The following is a 22,449-nucleotide window of genomic DNA, read 5'->3' as shown; positions in this document are numbered from 1 at the left end:
ATTAATTTGTTGTGTACAGAATAACTTTTGTGAAGATGAACCTCTTCTTTTCGACAAGAAGAGCCCAGTAACTTACCTCTTACCCCAGACCAAATACACCTCTTCTTAAAAAACTGCATTGGCCTGGGTTAGCTATCTGCAAGGCAAGACATAAACTCCTTTCCCCAGTTTCCTAGGCATCTACTTTACTTATTTAGGCTTGCCACAGTCCTTGTCCAGAAAAGCTGCCTTACCTTCTATGTGTGTTTGGTGACAGGAATGGAATCAGCCTATTAGTGTACATACATTTCAGTGCTAAAATGCAAAATTTTCTGAAAAAAGAGATCCGTGTATCATTAAACAAATAGTTAAGTAATTAAAGTCCCTTAGTCACTGATTCTTCTGTGTCATTTAAGGTAATAAAAGTGTCACTGGGATTGCAGAAAGTCAAAAAGTGTGACCTACAATTAAATTGTTGTTTTGCTGTACATTTAAAAAATGTCAAATGATAAAACTGCGTTTTATCATTTTAAAATATTTAGACAGCTTGATTATTAGGGTTTTGTAGAATGTCATGTCTATATCATGAGTAGGGGCAGGTTTCATATGAAGTCCGAGAAACTGATTTGAACTGGGAATAACTGCATATGGAAAATATACAATAAAGAAGTTAAAGGTTTCTTCTTTGGAACTGCACAAGTTATTAGAGTCATTAATTGTTGATTCAGCCACTCCAGACCAGTGGTGTATGGTGTAACATCCTTCCCAGCTCCCCCTGTTACATGTGCATAGGGCAGGTTTAACAGATCAGTGAGATGTAGACTGCATCAGGCCATTGCCCAGAACTTGAGTAGCAATATTGTTTGGTGACCTCACAAAACAAATGGACCATTCCATGTATGACTAGCTTTAAAGGAGAATTCAACCCCTTATTTAAAAAACCCTACCCTACATAGACCCCCCACCCCCAAGCCTAGCTGCTACCCTGGGTAAATGCCCCTAAGTTTTTACTTGCCCCTAGGTGCAGATTCTGTCCAGCGGAGTTCACGGGCGTCATATTCTTCTCTTCGGTAATCTTCGGGAAGTAAGTGCCGTATCGGTACATGCGCAGTTGGAGCAGTCTGCTGGTCCTGAACAACTGCGCATTTGCCGAAAATCACGGAAATTGCAGAACCGCCAGAAGAAGACTCGAAGATTACTGAAGAAGATTGCTGACGTGAACTCCAATGCCCTGAATCTGCATCGAGAGGGTAAGTAAGAAGTTCTATTTATAAAGCACCACCATGGTATGCAGACAAAAACATTATGATACATTTCCTGTGAAAACAAGGGTAATTATAATGTTTTAGTAAAGAAAGAATTATACTTTTCTATGTACGGGGCTGCCTTGTGCCAGATGTGAAATCCAGCAGGATTATAAATGTCCAGAAGCAAGTTATATCAAAATGAGCACTTTCAGTGATCTTTTCCAAGTCATTAAGGAACAGATGAAATAAATGTGGACCCTATACAGAACCCTGCATCATCCCATGTAAGGAATTTATAGCTCAGTGGCAAAACTATAGGGGAAGCATGGATCTGAGGGTCTGCTTCCTCTATAGCTTACAAAACCACCCCCCCTTCCCCAGCAGCTCTCTGACATGGAGCGGAGGTATCGTACGGAGGGGGGGGGAGAAGTGGGAAGGGTAGGGGGGGGGAGTGGGTGGAGTTGGTGTGGAGAGTAGGCAGAGTCATGTAGGGGAATGGGTGGGGTCAGGCGGGGTGGGGAGTGGGTGGGTGGGGCAGGAAGTGGACAGGAGGATGGGGGTCAGCGTGCGCTGGGCCCCTCTGAACATTGGTCTGCATGGGGGCCTGGCGCGCTCTAGTTACACAACTGTACTAGCTGTATTTTCCATCCATATACAAACAGCATCACCAAGACCAACAGGACTCCATTTAAAAAACAATGTTTTATGTTACACTGTATCAAATTCCCTTGTAAAATTCTAAGTAGACTGTATATTCCCCAACCCCACTGTCAAACTTCATACACTACTCCAGTCTATAAATTCCAGCTGCTTCCTTTCGCTTTTTTCCTAACAATTTATACTATTGCTACATTATTTCAGTAGTCCGCTCTCCTCCAGCCAAGACTTCAATTCCAACAATGCCTTGCGTGTTCTGTGGTTAACATACACACACAGAATGATAGGCTAGAGGGGAATTGATTCCTGATACATTGTTTCTGTAATGGCCAAATGTTGCATTTTTATTTACAAATTCTCACTGAATTGTTTTAATATATATTGTTTCATTGTGCAAAATCTTTCCCCTCCCCCCTTTTATTACACAATTTTTAAATTGTGTAATAAAATGAACTGGATGATTTATTACAAAAAGAACATTATGAACAATTCTTTAGAGGTAAAGATGTAAGAATCATTAAGATGTCTGTTTATGGTAATGATAACAGTAAGTAAAATAAAAAACAAAAAGAGAGAGTATTTGAGATTTTAAATACTTCTTGAAATGTAATTTTCTCCAATTTAAATAGAAATATAAATGTATTAACCACAGGTAGGGATGTAGCGAACTGTTCTGCTGCGAACTAGTTCGCGCGAACTTCGACCGTTCTCGTCCGCCGAATGTTCGCGAACGTTTGGGAACATTCGCATTTTGAGTTCGCGTTCGATTCGAATACAAGTCGTTCGACCATTCGACCATTCGAATTCCTTCGACCGCTAAAATCGAACGATTTCCATTCGTTCAAACGATTGTAAGCATTCGATTCAATGAAAAGCATTCGATCGAATGGCTTCGATCGTTCGATTCGAATGAAAATCCTTCGATCGAATGATCAAAATCCTTCGATCGTTCGAATCGAACGATTTTAGCGGGTGTTCGAAGTTCGCGAACTGTCCGCGAACGTTCACATTTTTTGCCGGTGTTCGCGAACGGCGTTCGCGAACACCAAATCGGCAGTTCGCTACATCCCTAACCACAGGCTCCATTTTTTGTATAACGTTCTAGATTTAATATCCATCACTGTTTTTCATGTACAGTCTTGTGTTTACTGTTCCTCACCATAACAAACGTAATACTCACATGTACAGAACACATGGTATAGTGAAGGAGCCCAGAAGATTCATGGAATTAATAAATAGGGATGCTGTGGACCATAATTAATTTTAGGATTCAATCCCAGATTTTTTTTTTAAATTCTAATATGCAAGTTTGACTTTGGCGTTGGCTTGGTATTTGGCCAAATCCTTTGTGAATAATTCAGTAAATCCAAACATTATGGATTCAGTGCATACTTGTAATAAAATGGATCAATCTAAAGTCAGTGCATACCTATAATAAAATGGATCAATCTAAAGTATATAATATAATGTTGCAGTTTATGAGTTCTCCCCATGCATGTGTGTTTTCTCCCACACTCCAAAAAGCAGGTTAATTAGCTTCTAATTGAAACTTGAACTGTGTGTTAATGTGACAGGGACCTTAGCCCGTATGGGGCAGGGATAATCTCTGTAAAGCATTGTGCAATTGTGTCAGAACTATAAAAATAACAGATAATAATGCTTGCTCAAAGGGTCAGTTTTAACTGTTGGTGTTTATTGAAAACCACTAGTGAGCAGGGCAGAAAAATTAAACTGAACATTGACTTACATCTACCATTTATAACCAACACCTGTACCGCAATCTACAAAATATTTAAGTTTTTTTACCAGATCCCATTCAAAGAAAGGAAGTGGATGAAAACGACAAAGGATACAGCCTTTATCATGATGTGCAATCCTGGGGTCGCCACCGCCACCCTAACTTTCCTAGGTAGTATAGCTAAACGCTGCACTACCTGAGCTTTGGGTTAAATAGGTTTTGCCAGGCTAATGCTTTACCATATGGAAGCCATTACATTAAACTGTAAGGGAAAAATTCGAGTTTCTATTTTTCCATGAAAATTTTAAGTTGTCACCCCAAAAAGCCGGACCAGATGAATTCGAGGTTTAGTAGTACATTTTTTTTTTTGCCATGGGTCAGAATGGGGTTTCAGGTTAATTGTTCTACAGTTTTTCTATTTAACGAGATTGCAAATGAAGGCTTTAGTTGCCAGACTTGTTATTACATTTCAGTGTCAATTAAATGGGTGCTGAACTGTCACTTGTAAAAGAAGGAATTGCTGAGGCAAGCCGGCTACATAAGCAGCAGGGCCTCCCAACTAACTGTGATTAGTTGTTGACTAAAGTGAGGTAAATAGCTAATTAATTCACTGCACTTTGGAATAGAACAAAATATCAGCTGCATATGTCAGAATTTAAAAACAAGGAGAAGAAAGACACCTGAGATGTTTTGGGTCAAGCCTTCCCTCAGTTGTGTCAGTACTTCAGGCAGTGATTAATTAAAATACAACCATAAACTGATACTTTTAAAAGAAGGGAAACAAAAATGTGACAAGATCATTGACACGTTCGACACGTTGTTGTTTAACATGTGAATTAATTTGCTAATGGTTTGTGCTATGTAGGAAGAAGAAAGCTTGAAGCAAGATGGAGAGGCATGAATAGTCAAATTGCCACATGGAGTGGTAAATGAAAGTGTGAGATTTGCAGTTCTGTATCAGCCAATTACACAAAGTAGGTCACTGGTCAGTTTCTTTTTTTTTTTTTTTTTTTTAGATGATTTTATTTGCAGTTGATAGTTTAAGGATTTATGCACTAGATATTTGCACTGCTAAAATATACATGTTCCATTTAGAAACTAAACCAGCATTGTCATTCAATATAAAAAAACATTCAATATTAAAAACAAGTTCCTTGCTGCGATACAAAACTGTACTGTTATACAAGCACTGTCCATACTGCCGGTTATTAGAAGGGGAGCACTGTAGTTCTGCAGTCCTATGACAATCTGGCCTTTGTTCTGATGGAAGCAGAGCAGCTAATACTTAAAAATATATCAAGTTCTGCAAAAAAAAGTAAACTAATCTAAGAATACAAATTACAATGCTATTTGTAGCTACAACATTGTCTTTTACTAGAGGTAATCCATATCATAACTCTTTAAAAGTTGGTGCAAGACAGAAATCCCATGTAACATCAGCTTTTAGACTTACTCCCATATAATTCTGCTCACAATACAGATTGTGTTCTGCTCCTCCCACCCGCTCAAGACTATGAATAGAATTACTTTGGTGTTCATGAGCCAAAGGGCTTTGCTTGCATAGCAGTGCATGAGAAGCTTGGCTGTTTTGTTTCCCAGCAGACTAATGCTAGGCATGAGCTAGTTGCTGTTATGTGTAAGGTGAGAATGGAGGAAAATAGCTGGGCTAGGACCACATTGGCACGTAGTCTCAGTAGGCTCACAGTATGATCCAGTTGTTGGCCCCTATACCAACAATCTGATCATACTGATCTGGCTATGTGAGTCAGTGGACAATCCTCTCATTTGGTGACTTAATCTAACAACTAGAACTTGAAATGTATGATCAACATTAGGCTGTCAGCTGTTGGAATAGAGCAAAGCAGCATGTGCTACTTTCCATGGAGTATAATGGAAACCACCTGTCCCAGCTTGTATAAACCTTTAGTATGATGATAGTGACCATCAGATGCATGCCCACATAATGTCCTTTATATAATAATAAATACTGTTAGTTTGACATGGCTGGAACAGATTGTGCCTTCCTGAAAATAGAAGTTACTTAACATAATTGAATGCAAGAGGACCTGCACTATTTTGTACCTTGCTTTGAAAGTTTACTTGTAAGTAAATTTACTGAATTCATTGAATAAATGAGTCTATTCTGAGTCACACTGCAGTATGACTGCTTTTTACCTGTCCAATCTATGTGCTTATAGGTTTTGGAGAGGGCCAGTACCACTTTATCCATAGGGCCTATGGGGCATCTGCCCAGGACCCACTGATTTTGGGGGGTTGGCACTGAATTTATTGCAGGCTGTTACTGCCACTACTCCTGCTGCCCTCCTTCTCCCGCTGACCGCCGCTCTTCTGTTCTTCTGTGGAGACAGAGAGAAAGTGTGTGTCAAGCAGTTGTGGGAACACAGGCTAAGAAAACTTCAGTGCTGATATTCTGATTAAGTGTAAGGTAATGCTTTAGTCTGGCATGCATAGAGTTAATGGAGTTCTTATTGGACATTTTCTGCAATTTTACTGGCATGTGTGGAGTTAATGAAGTGCTTTTTGGTGATTTTATTGGATTGTCATGTATTGTGTATTGGCCATTACTACAGTGATTATACTGGCACAGCTGGGGTTACTATACTGATTATCAATTTTCTGTAGCAAATTGTGCTAGCACATCTGTGGTAATTATGCTGATTATTTATTTTCCGTAGCATTTATACTGCCTGGGGTTAATATGCTCTTTATTTAGGGATTAAATTGGCACATCTGGGGTTAATAATCTCATTATTCATTTTGTATAGTAATTATAGTGTCTTATCTGGGTTGTGTTGGTAGTAAAATGTGTGTTGTATTTAGGGGTTTGGCCAAAGGTGGGTGTGGTTTCAGGGGGCACCCTACCTAGTGCCTCTTTGCCCAGGGCCCACCAAGGATTTAAAATCGCCCTGCATGTTGCCCAGCATGTGGGTTTAATAAATTGTCACATACATTAGTTATGTTATACTATATGCAGTGTTGGACTGGGGTGTTCAGGGCCCACTGGGGCTGTTACCTGGGCCCTCCCACCCCAGCCACAAGTGCCACCACTGCCCCCACCCTGCACTTCACATACCTGACTTCTCCTTGCCAAAGCAATCATGCGAGTGTGGGGGGATGGGTGGAGTAACACGATTGGCACCTGCAGTTCCCAGCCAGGAGAAAAGCAGGCCTGGGTCGGCATGGGCCCCATCGGGTTTTTTCCCAGTGTCTGACCGGCCCAGTATGACCCTGGCTAATTGTATTAATACAGTTATACTGTTGAATTGGAGTGAAAAAAGTGATGCTCAGCATGCTAAAACAAGCCCCCCCACAACCGTAAGCCACACCCATTATTATAAAAAGCCTCACGCACCAATACTTTCTAGTTTCACCCACTTTAAAGTGAAGCATACATATGTGACATGTAGGGATCCAAAAATGAAAATTGTGCATATGACTTTTCTTGGTGCCAATTCAGCTTCTGCAAACACAGCACCTTTTCTGTCTATTGTGTGTCATAACATAGCACAACCCCATCATATTCTAGATTACCCAAGATTATTTCATATATATCATTCTCTCACTATTCCTTCATCTGCTGCTGTTTAGGGGTTGAACTCCACAGGCGATTTTAAGTGCCAGTCGTGTTGTGTCGAATACACACAGCGACAACGTCCGGCATTCCTATTACTTACCTTAGATTCAGTGCATCCGACTTCATGCCTGTGTTCATCTCAGCACGTCGGAACGGACGGTATTGCACTCAAAATCGCCCGTGAAGTTCTACCTTAATACCTTCATTTTATCTTTTTTGTTTCCCCTGTTTTCTTCTTCTCTCCTTTTCTCTATAACCCTCTCTGATGCCTTCACCTTCTTTATCTGTTTAACACCTCTCTATCTTTTCTACTTCTCTCCCAGCAATCTTTCTCTCCTTTAAACCTCTATATATTTAACTATATTATATTTTACCTCTGCATTGTATTTGCATGCAAAAAAAGTGGAGTGGAGCAAAACTCTTGCATCCCCACTGAGGGGATGCTATTTCACAGAAAAAAAGAAGTGAAGGATAGCATCCCTGTGAATCCTTCCCAATTCCAGCACTGGTTATGTACTGTATTAGTATTCAGTGTTCCAGGAAATAATAGAGAATATCCTTCATGCAGTTGTGGGATGTATAATGTGAAAATCTGTTATCAATAAAGATCCAAAACCGGCAATACAGGTTTTACAATAGTCCCTTGTTTAATTAGACTGTTTTCAATTTATGACTGATTTTCTTTTCCTCTTAGTGCCATATACATGATGTTATCTATTGCAGCATAAATCCATGTTGATAGCAAAACAATTCTACTTTCGTTGTTTTTAAAGGATAAGGAAAGGCTTTTTACTTGGGTGCTAAAAGTTAGGCACCCCCAAGTGATTTCATTTGTGTACATGTAGGGATGCAGTGAATCCAGGATTCGGCCTTTTTCAGCAGGATTCGGATTCGGCCGAACTGAACCTGAATCCTAATTTGCATATGCAAATTAGGGACGGGGAGGAAAATCATGAGACTTTTTGTCACAAAACAAGGAGGTAAAAAATGTTTTCCCCTTACCACCCCTAATTTGCATATGCAAATTAGAATTCGGATTTGGTTCGGTATTCGGCCGAATCTTTCTTGAATGATTTGGTGCATCCCTACTTACATGATACCCTGAGCCAGTGCTCCTATGAGGAGTAAACTGCACCCTTGGAGTGATCCTCTATCCGCTGCTTCTTTCTTCTTGCGGCTGCACATGTGCAGTGGAGTGAAAAGCAAAAAAAGCCGGCTATTTTACTCTACTACTCATGTGTCTGGCCCTGCAAATTTGAAGAAAGAAGAAGAGGATTGCTCCATGGTGCTTGCTGGAAGAAGCCCAGGCTGGTGCAATTATCTAATGATAGGAGCAGTGGCCTGGGGTTTCAGGTAAGTAAGTACAAACACTTGGTTGTTTCTTGTTTTTTGACACATGCAAGTTACAAAGCCTTTCCTTCTCCTTTGAGCGAACTTTTACATTCCATATAAAGACTTCTTAACAAGAAAACCCTATGTCCCCCATTCTGTATAATAGACCATGTACTAGTTTTCTTTGTTGAGTACTTTTTGTCTTGCTGTTTGTATCCTCCCAGGACTTCTACATTTATATTTACTTTTTTTTTTTTACATCATTTTAATACCATGATTTTGGGTTGACATACAGTGAATCTGTACTTTCTGCCCAAAATGACCTTTAAAATGAATATTGGCAACCTTTGGCTCTACAGATGTTGATAGAATAACTTTGACTGTAATAGGAAGAAGTTGTTCAGTAACATATAGTTTTGTGTATGCTGCTTGATATACAAGGGGATAATGTCATAAAGGAGCTTCATAATAATGTTATCAAGTGAAAGTGACCAGTCATGTCTTTGACTTCACAGACCCAGGTGTGGAATTGCAGTTTATTGCTATTTTATCGTTCAAATTTAACATCTACCGTTACTTTTACTGTGGTTCTCTCCCCGATATGCCCACATTGAGGTGGGAAATATCGGCTGATCCGATCATGGGCCCTAGGGCCAAACGATTGGATCATAATGTAGGCGGTCGGATCATCAACAAACAGATGCTGCCCCAATCCGATGGAATTTTTAACCCTGCCCAATCAACATCTGCCTGACTTTCAGCCAGATATCGATTGGGGAAGCCCTTCAGAGGGCCCCAGACACGGGTTGATAAGCTGCCGACTTTTATTGGCCCGTGTATGGCCAGCGGGAGAAACAAACCCTTGCTACTAAAATCCCCTACCCCACTACCCTACATAGACCCCCCCACCCTGCTCCCCCCCCATCCTAGGTGGTACCTTTGCTAAATGCCCCTCACTCTTTACTTATCCCTCAGTGCAGATTCTGTCCAGCGGAGTTCACGGGCGACATCTTCAGCTGCTTCGGTAATCTTCGGGTCTTCTCCTGGTGCTTCGGCAATTTCTGTGACTTTCGGCACATGCACAATTGTCACGAAACAGATAATTGCTCCAACTGCGCATGCGCCCATATGCTGCTCTATTCCCGAAGATTACCGAAGAGAAGAAGATGGCTGCCGTGAACTCCGATGCCTGGAAACTGCACTGAGGAGTAAGTAAAGAGTAAAGGACATTTAGCAAAGGTACCACCTAGGCTGGAGGGGAGCAGGGAGGGAAATCTGTGTAGGGTAGGGGTAACATCGTAAGTTAGGTTGAAAAAAGACATGTCCATCTAGTTCAACCTTAAATCTGTATCTGTATCTGGACCTAACTGCTAGTTGGTCCAGAAGATCCAATTCAGAGAAATAAGATTTAAATAATTTATTTAGTGTAAGTAAAGTTTATTTGGTTTGGCTAACACCATATAAAACAAATTTGAGATTATTTCTAGGGTGACTGGTCCCCTTTAACAAATTATCAATAACAGCTCCTTGTCTAATTTTCTTTTAATGTATTACAGCCCTGCCTTGAGTGTTAAAGCTCTTTTACCCAGCTCTTTACAGACCCTTGTCACCCTGACCAACCCTATAATTCTTCTACTTATATGGTAATATATTACCAGTTTGTGATAAGCAGAAAGATTTTTTTAGCAGTTAGCAAATGCAGCTATAGGGGTGTTTTCTAATATACTTTGTACTCTACTGAAACACTGATAAGGACTTATACACATTGGCACAGAATTCCTGCATTTAAAGGGACTGTCCTTTTTGCAGACCTTCCAAAGTGATAGGATTCTGAAAAACACAATCTTTTACAATGTAAGCCTTTTTAAAGAAATACTTTTTTTCATTTTAATTTCAATTACACTAAGTGAGTGTACCTGATGCCTGGATTTGTAGAGATTAGCATCTGTGAGAACGGTAATCGGACTGAAATGACTGGCAATAAGCACTACTGCACATGTGCACATTTATATGCATAGAGTTAATCCTAAATGGTATGCAAACAAATGACAAAGAGGCCAGGCATGCATAGTAGCGCAGGAATTTTTCTGACCTCCAGAATTTCTTTCTCCCCATTGCCTAACTTCTGCATCTACATAGAGGGGGTTAGTCAAATATGCAAAATCAGCACAAACTTTGGTTAATTATTACTAAAGAAGATGTTTTTTTTTAATGTTTTTCTTTATCAATTCTTACTAATTTATAACTGCAAAATGCAATTTTGGATGCAAATTCGAATGAATATTAGGTCCATGAAAAATTGGGAAATGGCTAAAATATACCAGATTTGCATTCATATACATTTAAAATTGTATATGCACCATATGTATGTAGCCTACAAGTGAAAAATGTGATTCCCTTATTAGGATGTGGTACATAAATATAGTCTTTTTTCAATTCTACTTTTTCATGTAAGTCTTATTTGTTTTTTTTGTTTTTTACAAAAGATGGGCTTAGCAACATTATATAACCAATTCAGTGAGCAAATTATAATCAATTTATTACTCCTTTATTAACATATCTAGAATTTTGCAATTTAGTACTTATGGGGGTATATTTATCAAAGAGTGAAGTTAATAGTGAATTTAGATCATGTATTTGACTGTAGTTGATGAGCTCAGTATAAAGGATGCACCAATTCCAGGATTTAGTTGCATTTGATGCATTATTTATATTTTTTGCAAATTTATATGCAAAATATTTGTGTAAAATGTGGAATTCAGTTAAATTCTAAATGTAAGCTCCACTATGGAAGGGATCTCTAAAAAATGCTGCGTTCAGATGTCAGATTTCAAAATTGAATATAAAAAAATCTGTTTGCTCTTTTGAGAATAGGATTTCAATGCAGAAGTCTGCTGGAGCAGCACTATTAACTGATGTGTTTTGAAAAAAACATGTTTTCCCATGACAGTATCCCTTTAACCTCAACATGTACCAATGTTCCATACACTGACAATGATGCATCATATTAAACCAATTAATGCACTGACAAAATATTCACAGTACATGAATATTTGTTGTGGGCCATTATTTTGCAATGTAGATAATTATACTATACAGGGTATTATCTGTGCATTGTTCATCTAATTCTGCACCATGTCTGTGAAGGATCTCATTCATCCAGCTCGTGGTATATCTATAGTAATGATTCAAATCAACTGGACTTGCTATATTTTTTTCACTTGACCATGTCTTGCTAGTCATCTGACTGACCAGTCAGTAGGATGATGATGATGACTAGTCAGATGACTAGTGAAAAAAAAAATACAGCAAGTTCTGTTGATTTGACTTATTACAATAGATAATTCTGCACCAATTTACAGAGTATATGCATAATTCACATCAGAATCTACCTCTGTGGAGCTTACAGTGTAAGGTCCCTACCACATTCATTCACACTATGGTCAATTTTATTAGGACCCAATGATCCTACCTGTACATGTTTAGACTTTTTTAGTTAAACTGCTTGAACAGATTTGCTAACAAACTTTTCTTTAGGCAGAGTCTAAAGTTCCTCTTTTTTTGTATATAAAGGAAGTGGTTTTATTTAAAGGAGGTTGGTTTTCCTTGTGACTTGTGGTGACTACCCGAATAAATACATTGACTGTTTCTACCTATCTGCCATGTTATTTTATGAGCTCAAATGGTTGACCTCATTATGAATCCATTAAAATAGAACTAAAAAGAAAAACATTTCAGCCCAGGGTTGGTTTGTACAGCGCTCATTAACTCCTGTTAAATAAATTACCCTATTTATAGGAGGAGAGAGTTCGGGGTAAAACATCAGTATTAGGACTTTATTATGTCAAAAACATTAGGAAAATATGAACAAATTGAAAGAATATGCCAAAGCCTAGGGCTCATGTGTTTCCTTGTGGTAGAACTTTTATGCATTCTATGACGTAATTAAGGTATCCAGAAACCCATTATCCTGACAGCTCCGAATTACGGAAAGGCCATCTCCCATAGACTCCATTTTATCGCAATAATCCAAATTTTAAAAACAATTTCCTTTTTCTCTGTAATAATAAAATAGTACCTTGATCCCAACTAAAATATAATTAATCCTTATTGGAGGCAAAATCAGCCTATTGGGCTTATTTAATGTTTACATGTTTACATGATTTTCCAGTAGACTTAAGGTACATGATTATACTTTACAAGTACATTAGAGGACATTATAGACAAATAGCAGGGGACCTTTTTACCCATAAAGTGGATCACCGTACCAGAGGCCACCCCTTTAGACTAGAAGAAAAGAACTTTCATTTGAAGCAACGTAGGGGGTTCTTCACAGTCAGGACAGTGAGGTTGTGGAATGCACTGCCGGGTGATGTTGTGATGGCTGATTCAGTTAATGCCTTTAAGAATGGCTTGGATGATTTTTTGGACAGACATAATATCAAAGGCTATTGTGATACCAAGCTCTATAGTTAGTATAGGTATGGGTATATAGAATTTAATTAAAAGTAGGGAGGGGTGTATGTATGGATGCTGGGTTTTCATTTGGAGGGATTGAACTTGATGGACTTTGTCTTTTTTCAACCCAATTTAACTATGTAACTATGAAATTAAGCGAAAGATCCATTATCCGGAAAACCCCATTCTGGAAAAAAGCTCAATTACCTTTTTTTCAAATCAATATTGTGTGTTTGCTTCATTGGTTGCCAAGAAACGGGTTATTTGTAGGTTGTAGATCAACTGATACAAACAAAAAATATTTTCACATTCAGTGTTACTAGTTTTTTAAGGCTCGCGTTTTTGGCCATAACACATATCCTACTCATGTAGGCATTACATCAAATTCTTCTTTTTTATTATAATTTGTTTGGCAGTAGTGACTGCACTGTAGATGTTGACTTTGTGAAGTTCGTATTATGCTGTTTTGGTTGGAATGTTTGGTGACATGATTATTAAGTTCTGCAATTGCCTGACCTGTTTCATGCTATACCTTTTCTCCTTAACCTATATTTTTAACCTCAGTTCTTCCACTCAGATGCTGTTTTTTGTTCATCCTTTATGAAATTGACATAACCCTGAACACATTTCCTCTGGATACATGAAAGCAGCGGTTTTCAACTCTGCTGTCCCTACTGAACAAGCGCCAGTGATTTGCATTGTCAACTTTGTAATCCAGCCATTTACTGCACACATATAATTTACACATACAATTAATACAGAGGTTTGCTCTGTACGGTACAAAACTCAGCAATAAAACAGGTTGTTTTAATATTACAACACAGGCTACACAGCATAAACAATTAGCACTAATACTGTAAAATAATAGATTGTTGCCAGCTGTCCTTTGTAAATGTTGTGTGGTTGCCAGTGATTTTTCAACAGAGGTTTCTTTTTACAGGTTGGCATCAGAATACTTATTAGTGCCCTTGCAGTTTCTGCAATCTTGATGACTTTTCTTGATCTTCCAGGCTGTGTCCATAAACAGTCTCTATCAAACTGTCTCTATCTGTTTTTGATTGGCACTCTTGGAATTCTTTGCCTGTTTGCTATTGCCACTTATTTTAAACTTCCAGACTTCTTGTTTGTTTCCTGATTTGCATAACAGGATGCAATCTGTTTTGTTATAAAATAAGCTTGTAACACACAATATAGATAAAGGCAGCAACAAAAGTGATACTTTAGAAAACATGTATTGGTTTTATGTGCATGTACTCTACTAGCTTTTGTTTCTTATTTACCTGCTAGTGCTAATTCATTAGTACTTTATACATAACTCGGAGTCATATGCCAGGAAATTAAATACTGGTTATAACAGTTAGTGCCATATAAGGTTAAATGAACTCCTAAAATGTGTAGCCAGAATCTCCTAATTTGAAGTCTTTACAGTCTATTGTCAATAATGAGGGACCTTGTTTACTATACTTTTTATATTATATGATATTAATTGTATTATATTTCTTACTCATTCACTGATTGTTCTCTGACATAAATGAACATTTAAAAATTTAATGCAGAGAAACAAGAGTTAAAGGGGTTGTTCACCTTTAAATTAACTTTTAGTATGATGTAGAAATGGATATTCTGAGACAATTTGCAATTTGTTTTAATTTTTTATTATTTATGGTTTTTGAGTTATTTCGTTTTTTATTCACCAGCTCTCCAGTTTGGAATTTCAGCAATCTGGTTGCTAGGGTCGAGATTACCCTAGCAATCATGCATTGATTGGAATGAGAGACTGAAATATGAATAGCAGAGGGAGTGATTAGAAAGATGAGTAATAAAAAGTAGTAATAACAATAAATGTGTAGCCTTACAGAGCATTTGTTTTTTAGATGGGGTCAGTGACCCCCATTTGAAAGCTGGAAAGAGTCAGAAAGAAAACAAATAATTAAAAAACTATAACATACTAAAAATTAACTTAAAGATAACACAATTAAGAAACAAGTATATATGTAACATCATCAGCAGTTATATAGTTTACATTTCTTGCTAGCTTGGTTTAGCCTTATAAATCAAAGAGAAGCGTGTGTCCCATACCTATACATGTTAATAATACAGTATTTCACACAGTAAAAAAGGAATAAAAATGATAATGCAATAGTATGACATATAATACTAGTTAATTGGAATCTCATCATGCTACTTGTCCTGAAACCTACACTTACTATTTCTCAGCTTGTATTAGTTTCGACTTTTATTGAGCAGTAAGAACAACCCTGAAGTTAGTATTCCTAAGCAATACCTGCCTTCTGGCTATACTGTCTGCCGCAGGCTTATGAATAAAAAGTGGCTTTTAGCAGATGTGAGTGTTTGATTGCCTTGTTTCTCCATATGTAAACATTGTACAGTAAAGATGTAACCCTTTAAATGCTGGGCACCATTGAATCTCTGGCACAGACATGAAAGTTTCAGCATGGCAGTGCAATAAACACTTGTGATCTATACTGTGACCTGTTCACTGGCAACTGTTGTTACAAGATAAAAATGTTGCAGTCTGCAAAGGGTTAAACGTTTTACAGTATGTACCTAATTACAGTAAAAAAATTAATCGATGACAATCTTTTTTCATCTCCAACGTTATGCCTGTAAAGATTATTTAAAGTGTACCTTATAATTAAAAAATATCTAACCAATAGTAGTGAGTTTTTTGGTGAGGTAGTAAAATGGTTTGTCACTAAAGGGAAATTCCAATTCTTATGTCTGTTGAAATTACCTCCTTGTAGTTTAAGGAGAAGGAAGCTAACAAAGCAGTTTATTGCCAAAAGATTATAATGCTATAATACTATATTTATTCTGCAGAATACTTTACCATACTTGAGTAAACAGCTCTAGAAACTCTCCCTGTTTGTTTAGGATAGCAGCTGCATATTAGTTTGTTGTGATATAACTTCCTACCTGAGTCTCTCCCTGCTTACCCATTTCTGTGGGCTCAGATTATAGCAGGGAGAGAGACAAACTGAGCATGCTCAAGCCCTAGCCCTGGAGGTTTAAGCTGAAAACAGGAAGTCTGATACAGAAGCCCATGTGTACACAATAGAAGGAAGGAAATCTGTTTTTTCTTTTGACAGAGGACTTAGAGCAGCATTACTTTGAGGGTTTACTGGTGTATTTATATAGACCAAAGCATGCTTACTTTTAGCCTTTCCTTCTCCTTTAAAGGAACAGTAACGTCAAAAAGTAAAGTGTGAAAATATAATGCAGTGTTGCCTACTGATAGGAATCAACTGTTAAAATTTGATAGTTTTCATACCCCAGATGGCAAAAAGTCGATTTTTGCGACAGAATTATGTTGTTAAAAAGGATAGAGGTACAATGGATTCACCGACTAAAATCACTAAGCCCTAATGGGTTAAATAGGGATTTTGACTTACATCTCTTTATTTAACTGTTATAACCTTGATTTGTTGAGTTAATATATGATAGATACTGGAGCACTTATTGGCCAGGTGTAAGGGTAAATATGCGTGCACTGTAAGGAGAATTATATTTGATTATCTTGTATACTATCAATGAATGTCACCATGTATTTGTATCCCCGAGTGCTACAGATGGATTGTTGCCAATAACAAATATGGCGTGGTTAAACTCAATGGGCGGATGGGCGTGTGTTCGCTCTTGTGACGCACCCACGCTCTGGCGTGGTTGCGTCAGAATGATCGGGCACGCAGCCTCCGCTATTTCAATGGTGGCGACGGACTTCCGGGTCTTTTCACTGATTCAATGCGATACACATTGGGGACACGCTTGAGAAAGGGGGCAGGGGACCCCCGAAACGTCGCGTGATGTCTCCATATAGATGAGTATATCTCTTTGTATCATGCTTTTATGATGGGACAATAAACGTTATGTTTTAACCTATTGGAGTGCGACTCTGCTGGAACACATATATATATATATATATATATATATATATATATATATGGTTGTGTCTCCTTTTGGAGGTTTTCATGCTTTTCTTACATCTAATTACAATGCAAAAAATTAATAACTTATTGCATAAGTATACACCCCCCTGAAGTCAGTGTATATTAGATGGACCATAGACAGCAATTACAGTCTTTAATTCAGTGTGGTTAGTTCGCCTTTGCTCATCAGGATACTGCAATTTTCCCCACTTTGCACAAGGATCGTCAATAAAGATCAACACAGTCTCTGTAGGATTGAGCTCTAGACTCTTGATGCCTTTCTGTGACATTAACATTGTTATTTTTAAGCCATTCTTGTGTAGCTTTAACATTATGTTTGGGGTCATTGTTTCACTGGAAGAAAATCTTTCTCCCAAGGCCCAGTTTTTTTACAGCCTGCATTTTACTCCAGAATTTCATATGTTATGCTGCATTTATTATATATTCTTCTCTCACAAGCCTTCCAAGGCCTGCTGCAGAGAGGCCATATTGGAGAAGTTGCTCCTTCAACCCAACCACTAAACTGTATACACAGTTCTATACAAATGGGCAGAGACCCTGATTCAGTCATTCAACAGTCACCCATATGTTCAGGTCAGGCAGAGTGACTTGGCAAATGCAATTATTGCTCCAATGTATCAATATGCCAATTCGGCACAGTTCTGTGTATGCTAAATAAGAATTCAGGCCATTTGGAGCTATACACCTGGGCAGAATTTGACTTACCGTGTTTGTGTGTTGTGTTTGTACTGTTGTGCATATACAAAGGAGGTATATATTGATCATATGCCAGATATTTTTGATGTTTCTTAAATGTTTATGCCTTTACATAATATTTTATTTATGTGCTTTTATTTGTAGTGGCTAAAAATATATCTCTGCTGTGTTTTACAGAATGGTGGTCAAATATGCCCAGATTTAGTTGGACTGTTTCACTGATTTGAACGTTACAGCCCAACCATCTGTGTGTACATTGCCACCTCTGGGAGAATTCCAAATGCACCCATGGGATATCCGCTTTAATTCAGAACAGAAAATTTGCTTAGTCCAAGCCTTTTCTAACACGAAAGATGAATTTTTATATCCATTTGAAAGGCCAAGTTCAACAATCTCTGCTTGTGAAAGGACGAACAGTTACATTTTGTCTGACACAGAAATTCAGCTTTTTTTCTGTAATTGGATACTCATACTGATTGGGCAGGGAGTTATGAGTTTATTGGGAGCATGAAACGACTTGGGGTTGATCTAGAAACAATTTGCTGTGCGTTGGCTATGACATTTGGAAAGTGTACTAAGTGTCAGTTTCTATAAAAGCACTGTGTTCGGTAGAACAAGATGGTAATTCTACCAGTTCCCAGCATATGCTGTGCTGTGAAGTGTTATCTTGACAAGAACAGGTTTATTTTGATAACACAGATGATAAGGTCACAAATTATTGTAGCTAATGAAATCACATAAACATTCATAAGAACAATGGCTTCTAAAGATCCAAAAGCACTCTATTCTTAGTTAAACAGAATCTGTGTGCCTAATGACTGAAATCCCTGAAGGTATAAAGCCAGGGTTAAATATTTTAATACAATGCTTTTTAAAGGAAAACAAAATCTCATTGCTAAGTACAGTTTCCATTTTAATGTTTTGATAACTACTTAAATATAGGATCTTAAATATATGATTCCTACCTTAGTATTGAATAGGGCTAAAATGCCATATTTTATATACTGAATATAATCCTAATTTGGTTACTGTCTCTTTAAATAGAAATTAACCCTTGGCAATCTAGGACCCTGAGCCCCTTTTGCGTATGAAAAGTACTGGGAACTGGGATTTACAGCACAGTGCCTTTACCTAGGAAATACTGAGGAGTACACCTTGAGGGGATTTCCACTAGAAATAATAAAACACACACAGTTTGCAATAAAACAAAACTGTATTTAGTAACTGTAAATGCAAATCACACAATATCACTTTACTCTGGGGAACCTGTGTGGACTATCAACCCCTGGCACAGTTTCTCAATGCCACAGTCTTACACTCCACACTGGGTGGATAAATGTAGAATAAATCCAGTCAGTTCAATGTCCCTGCCCCAAGAGCTCTTATATCCCCAGGTAGCGCTACCTGCCCCAAGGTACCTTTCCCATTGAAAGTAGTAGCCACTCCCATGTGGCAGGTACACAAACAAGACCTGTCCTCACCCTGGGGAAACACACAGGGGCTAACATATCCACTGGCAGAAGATAGAAACGGGCTCTCCCTGATGCTCATATACTTTAACAAAGCAGAGCAAAAACAGACCATTCCTTTTCCTTCTCCCTGGAAATGTTTTTCAAGCAACACTGTCACACTCCACAGATCTGGATCTCTCTGGCTGCTGCAGCAGGGATCCTTTTACAAGCTATGTCTGTAACCCTGTACATTTGACTCCAAAGTCAGGCACTCCCCCTCTCCCAAGGATGCACCGGGGCGCCAAACCAATCAGATGGCTCTCCAGCCTGTAACTGGGCTGGGTGATGTCACAGAGAAAAACAGGGGAAGGATTTGTGTGATCCCCTACATAAACTTATTGCACCAGCCTAAAATTTCAAACTTGTCACAGGGGGTCACCATCTTGTAAGGTTATCTTTATTGATTTTATAGACATAAAACAAACAAGAAAGAGGAGAGTGAAGAAAGGAAAAAGAAAGAGATAGATAGAAGGGTGGGCAACCCGATAATATGATAAAGAGTAGCACAGGGTGAATAGCCAAGTTAAGATCTTTTCACTTCCACCGAGTCAAACGATTTGCGTTTCTGTAAGCCACCTATCCCAGATTTTGTTAAACTTATCTGGGCATCCACGCGTTATATATGTCAATTTATGACTGGGAAGAATGTCATTGATAATTTTTATCCAGAAAGCCAAGGTAGGAGGTTCCAGGGCCTTCCATGTGAGCAAAATAGCTTTCTTTGCGTAGTGTAAAAGTTGGCTGAGACACAGTCTGTCACTGGATGAAAGAGTTAGTTCCTCAAAATATCCCAAAAGGCAAAATGCAGGTGTCCGAATAGTTGGGAGACCCAAAGAGGCATTAATAAATGCCAGAATTGATGTCCAGTACTGTTGAATTTTAGGGCACTCCCAAAATACATGCATGTACGTACCACTATCAGCGTTACATTTGAAACATAGGTCAGGGTAACCTTGATATATTTGTGCCAGCCTGTGTGGAGTCAGGTACACTCTATTTAGAAACTTGGTGTGTAGGTAACGGTCCCTAACTGAAATGTTGGTTTCTGGTATTTTCTCAAGAATATCCTTCCAGGATTCCACCTCCAAAGAAGGAAAGTCTTGGGCCCATTTACAGCAGATACACTTAATGGGATCAAAGCTATTCTGTAGCAAAATGGTATATAACCAACTTAGGGGTTTGGAGAGGTCAGATTTCCGTAAGTATCCTTCCAGGGTTGATTGGGTAATAGATGGTGTGCCTTCCGGGAATTGGGCAGAAAATGCATGACGCAGTTGGAGGAATCTGAAGAGCATATGATTATGCAACCCAAACTCCTCTTTCAACTGTGCAAACTGTTTAAGCTCCCCTGCATGTATCAGGTCACCCAGATATTTTATTCCGGCCGTGGCCCACACACTGGCATTTGGAAGGGATTGAAATTGCGACAGAGATTTGTTGCCCCAAAGTGGAGCCCATTTGGATCGGTCACCTAGCGCCTTGTAGGCAGAGAGTACCGTCCTTTGAAAAATTAGGGTTACAGTTGTCATGGGAGGTGTTAGGGCATATATAGGAGGGAGCCCTCTATGCAGCTGATTAGCAAGGGCCTCAAAGGATGCAACCACTGCTGCTTCCAGGACTGTAGCTGGATTGTTGGGATCAGGATTAAGCCACCACCGGGCGTACACTAATTGACTGGCATAATAGTAAAGTGTAAAGTTGGGAAGGGCCAGTCCCCCTTTCTTAACCGGTGCTTGCAGCATCTGCATATTAATCCTTGGGCGCTCACCTGCCCAAATAAACCCCCTGACACAAACATCCAGCTGCTTAAACCACACCCTGGGGAGTACACAAGGTGCATTATGGAAGGCGTATAAGAATTTAGGTAAGAAGATCATTTTCAGGATATTAATTCGGCCCGGAAGGGATAGTGGCAGACTTGACCAGTGTTGCATTTTCAGTTTCATCAAACGGACTATTGGGGCCAGGTTCAACTCAGAATATCGCCTGGGATCCCTATGTATCTCAATTCCCAGGTAGGTAAACGATGAAACCCATTGTAATTGGGATCCATGCTGTGGGTCTCTGATATTCCCAGGGTCAATGTGGAAAACTACTGATTTCGCCCAATTAACCCGGAGACCTGAAAAGTCCCCAAAATTCGTGACCTCTACAAGGAGCTCAGAGAGAGAAAGCCTGGCGTTAGCCAGATATACCAACATGTCATCTGCATAGAGTGATATTTTTTCCTCCAGTCTCTGGATTCTAAGACCCTCTATGCGTGGGTTATTACGTATTTTGGTGGCCAGTGGTTCAATAGCTAGGGCAAAAAGAAAAGGGGATAATGGGCACCCCTGCCTGGTACCTCTGGCCAGTGGGAATTCCTGAGATAGTTCTGTATTTACCAATAGCCTTGCTCTTGGAGAATCATATAGTGCTTTTACCCACAGTATGTATTGTTCACCAAGCCCATACCGCTGCAGAAGGGTGCAAAGATAGGGCCACTCTACCGTGTCAAAGGCCTTTTCTGTATCTAACGATACCACCACTCTTTCCCCTATGGAACTATGATTAGCCCAAATGTTTGTAAAGAGGCCGCCAGGACTTTAGCCAGTATCTTAATGTCCGAGTTGAGAAGTGAAATACGTCTATAGGACCCGCATCTATCAGAAGGTTTGCCAGATTTAAGAATCAGAGTAATAGTGGCAAGTTTGGTACTATCTGGGAGACGAGTGCCCTGCGGTATAGCATTAAATAGTGAACTAAGCTTGGGCACCACTATATCTTTGTGAGCCTTGTACCATTCAATCGGAAGCCCATCTGGACCGGGGGACCTCCCATTGGGGAATGCGTCTATAGCATCCGAAATCTCATCAACAGTGATGAAAGAATTTAGAGGTGCTGCATCCTCCTGAGAAAGTTTAGGTATTTGGATTCCATTTAGATATTGGGCCAATGAGTCTACGGAACACTGCACTTTGGAGCTATAGAGGCTAGAGTAAAATTGAACAAATTCTGAGAGGATCTGTTCCTGTGTGCAGAGTTCTTGACCTGCTTCAGAGGACAGCCTGGGAATAGAGGTTGGGGTCACCATCTTGGAAAGTGTCATGCGTCACTCACATGCTCAGTGGGCTCTGAGCAGCTGTTGAGAAGCTAAGCTTAGGGGGTCGTCGCAAATTATCAAGCAGAAAATTAGGTTGGCCTGTAATATTAGATGATGCTGATTATTAAATTCTGATGCTAATTGCACTGGTTTCTGTGCTGCCATGTAGTAATTATCTGTATTAAT

The 22,449-nt window shown here is 39.1% G+C and overlaps 1 protein-coding gene across 3 annotated transcripts in view; it reads left to right on the top strand.

Annotated features, from left to right (window-relative positions):
- The window catches only part of LOC108716118 (autism susceptibility gene 2 protein), a 312,040-nt gene that overhangs the window by 6,569 nt on the left and 283,022 nt on the right, over positions 1–22,449 (top strand). The window contains exon 2 of one of the 3 annotated variants that reach the window (XM_018262255.2): positions 4,487–4,595. The exons of 1 other annotated variant lie outside the window; for it this stretch is intronic. The gene's annotated coding sequence lies outside the window, so the exon portion shown is untranslated. Of the gene's footprint in view, positions 1–4,227; positions 4,596–22,449 lie in introns of those variants that run through there. One more of the 3 variants, XM_041567109.1, reaches the window with a different exon arrangement.

This window comes from Xenopus laevis, chromosome 1L (genome assembly GCF_017654675.1).
Source record: "Xenopus laevis strain J_2021 chromosome 1L, Xenopus_laevis_v10.1, whole genome shotgun sequence".
Classification (NCBI taxonomy): domain Eukaryota; kingdom Metazoa; phylum Chordata; class Amphibia; order Anura; family Pipidae; genus Xenopus; species Xenopus laevis.
The sequence above is the reverse complement of the archived record's forward strand: the minus strand, read 5'-3'. Positions and strand labels throughout refer to the sequence as shown.